The sequence below is a fragment of the Gavialis gangeticus genome, unplaced genomic scaffold (genome assembly GCF_001723915.1).
Source record: "Gavialis gangeticus isolate Ggan-Ray unplaced genomic scaffold, GavGan_comp1, whole genome shotgun sequence".
Taxonomy (NCBI): Eukaryota; Metazoa; Chordata; order Crocodylia; family Gavialidae; genus Gavialis; species Gavialis gangeticus.
In genome coordinates this window covers 17,122,660-17,125,795 of record NW_017728997.1, presented here as the reverse complement: position 1 = coordinate 17,125,795, position 3,136 = coordinate 17,122,660, and the positions used below count along the sequence as shown (strand labels likewise).

General features: G+C 42.5%; 1 protein-coding gene across 8 annotated transcripts in view; it reads right to left on the bottom strand.

Annotated features, from left to right (window-relative positions):
* FHIT (fragile histidine triad) overlaps nucleotides 1–3,136 on the bottom strand; it is an 899,923-nt gene that overhangs the window by 896,710 nt on the left and 77 nt on the right. For 5 of the 8 annotated variants that reach the window (XM_019504826.1, XM_019504829.1, XM_019504827.1 and 2 more), the window contains exon 1: nucleotides 2,358–2,762. The gene's annotated coding sequence lies outside the window, so the exon portion shown is untranslated. Of the gene's footprint in view, nucleotides 1–2,357; nucleotides 2,768–3,136 lie in introns of those variants that run through there. The other 3 variants (XM_019504830.1, XM_019504845.1, XM_019504846.1) reach the window with 3 other exon arrangements.

Genomic DNA, 3,136 nt, shown 5'->3' with positions numbered 1-3,136 from the left:
AGCCCTTGATATATCTGTAAGCTGCCACCAAATCCCCCTGAAGTTCTCTCTTTTCTAGGCTGAAGAGTCCCACATCTGTCAGCCTTTCCTCATATATGGCTTGCTCTTCAGACCTCTAATCATACAAGTGGCTCTTCTCTGGACTCTCTCAAGCTTCTCCACATCCTTCTCGAAGTGCAGCACCCAGAACTAGACGCAGTACTCAAGCTGTGGCCTCACCAATGCCGAGCAGAGCAGGCAAATAACTTGCTTAGTTAGTACCTGACTTCCAGCTTCCAGTGTTGTTTTACCTTTATTGTCTGACGTTTGCTCAGTTAAAAATAGTATTATTATAAACACCATGTTTTAAAAAGAGTATGTGAAGGGACTCAATTATACTTTACTTCAAAAGTTCCACGCACTGAAACGTATACGGTAGCACTGACTGAAATTAACAACATCCAATGGGATATATCGGTCTAAACAATACCAACTGCTCTCCCCAGGAAAAAAAAAAATACTCAAGCTTAAAGCAGCAACAACTAAAGATTTCACAGAAAGTGGCAGAATTGACAAGTGAACCACATTCAGCCTTTATGAGCACTCCAAGCCTACCCTTCAAATGAAAAAAGCCATGCGTACATGGAATTTCTTTTCAGCGCACAGAAAGGAACTTTTAAAGATAGGAATACTGCTCAACTGTCACTCAAAGAAGATTTAAAACTACTCTGAATATCTTAAAATGTATTGGAGGGGAATATGAAAGCAGGTTATGAAATCAAAGGAACTACGATATGTTGGACATAGCAGACATCTTGCTCTAGGGAAGAGAGGTGAAGTACTTAATGCAATTTTTCCATTAGACATTTCAATGATTCAATTTAAAATTAAGTGGCCAAGAACTAGCACATAGAAATAATATTTCAGAATGTCTTATTTGAATCACTGACATCAAATATTTGAAAATAAATTACTAAGAAATCTGCCTACAGGTAAGACACATTGTGTGTAATTATTCTTTCAAGTGAACTTTATAGGTACCTGCTTAAGAATCTTACAATGTAAAGTTTTCAATTTTATTATGCACTATATAACTAACTGTGCCGTGAGTTCGTTATACCTAAGCCTCTTTCTTTTCTTCCCAGTAACCATCACTTTAAACAGAATGTCACCAGACATACAAGTTAACTATGTTATTTAAATTAATCCCATCATAGAAACAAGGTCAAAATGACCAAAGTAATATTTTGTCAGTGACTGATTTCTCTACATTATGATTTCCTTATTAGTTTCCTAATTGGATTAGAAAATTAACAAGTTAGTCTCTAAAGCCAGAAATAGACGTTGCCAAACAAAGCGGATGAGATGAACTGCTTCATTAGGCAAAACACACATTGCCTCCTGTCCTGTCCTTGATGGTCTGGGACAAAGGGCAACATGATCACTGGAGGCAGCTATAGCTAAGTGGGGAAAGCCCTACTTTCTCAGCCAGACTCCCCCAAAATCAGCTTTCCCCACTCAGACAGACTCACTCCTGCAATTGTGGGGGATCAGTCTGGCTGAGCAGGTAACTCCACTTAAGGAGACAGGCCCCAAAATTCCCCAAGCTGCCTCTCTGTACACAGGGAAAGCCAGGTAGAGGTTCTGGGGGTTAAGAGGCCATCAAGCCTCCAGAGTACCTGCCCAGGATGGCTAGAGGGTGTGAGCAGCTCAGGCTACCCGTGTTCTCCTGCCAGAGTTAAACAGACATCAACCACAATAAAGAGGCAGAGTCTATTATTACCTTTTGTACCACCACCGATTCTCCTTTAACGCACCACGACAAAGTGCAGCAATGTCTATTCATTCACAATTTGTGTTGCCATAAAAAAAAATATTATGGCAGCACAAATAAGATACATTTCCATCCTAAGGTGCCACCCTACTCTGTCTCTTACCTAAATGGATTGAAAATAACTTATAAAAGATAAGAATTTACACAAATAGGAATTTGTACTCCAGACGCACATCCCTGTTGTGTAAAAATGTACATACAGCACACGCTGTGTTAACCAACATGGGTGAGGTAAGGAAGGTGCCAGGTATCTAAAAATTCTGGTTATCTGAGGTGGGGGTTTTCAACCTTTGTCAGAAGGGGGGGGTGCTGGGGGGTGGCAGCAGCCACACACAGAGCAGCAGCAGCAGCGTAGGGCAGTGGCTGGCAGCAGCGTGAGCTCTGCACTAGTACTGCTGCCTGCATTTGTGAGCTTTCATTCAATCTATACTGCTTAGACTTCAAGCAGTTGAATTTTTATGAAGGAATGGTGTTGAGTTTCCCAAATGAGCCAAAGGCAACCATGTGCTCTCAAGGGGCAAAAAAAGCATTATTTTACACCCACCTTTTATTTTCCAAGTTTGTATGAGGAAGAGGACCCTCTGGTTTCTAGGTGGTGCATCAAAGTTGGGTGTGCTTTTGCTTCTAAGTCTGGCAAATCCCAAGATCCTAAACAGAGCTTCAGAGAGATTATTCCTGTTGCTGATGACATTATTTCTATTAACCTGGCATATTTGCTGCATACTATCGCATACTGCTTCTCCTGTTATTCCATATGCTGCAGGCTATTGCATATTAATTAATGATTATTAACACCGCATGCTTGCCGCATACTATTACATATTGTTTCTCTTATTATTACACCAGGGCTGCAAGCTAGTGCATATTAATTAATGTTTATTAACACCACATGCTTATTATCACATACTGTTTCTCTTATTATTGCATACGCTGCATAATAGTGCATATTAATTAGTGTTTATTAACACTGCAGGCTTGCTGCGTGCTACCACAGACTGTTTCTCTTCTTACTGCACGGTAGCTGCACGCTGTTGTATGCTGGCTTTTTGGCTGTAGCCGTGTTGGTGTAAGGGCACAGGCAGGCCAAGTGCTTTGGGGAGACAAGATATCTTTCGTTACACCAACTGAGTAGTTGGATTAAAAAGTTCTTAGCCAGGTTTCAAGCGCAGTCCCCCCTCGCCACTCCCTGTGCCTGATCGTGCACGCGTGCTGCGCACAGCATCGGCTACTACCCTACAGCACGACGCGCCCCCTCACGCGCGAGCAGGCCGGGCGAGCGAGGCGGGGCTGAGGGGCCCAGCCCGGCCCTCACTCCCTCCCCAC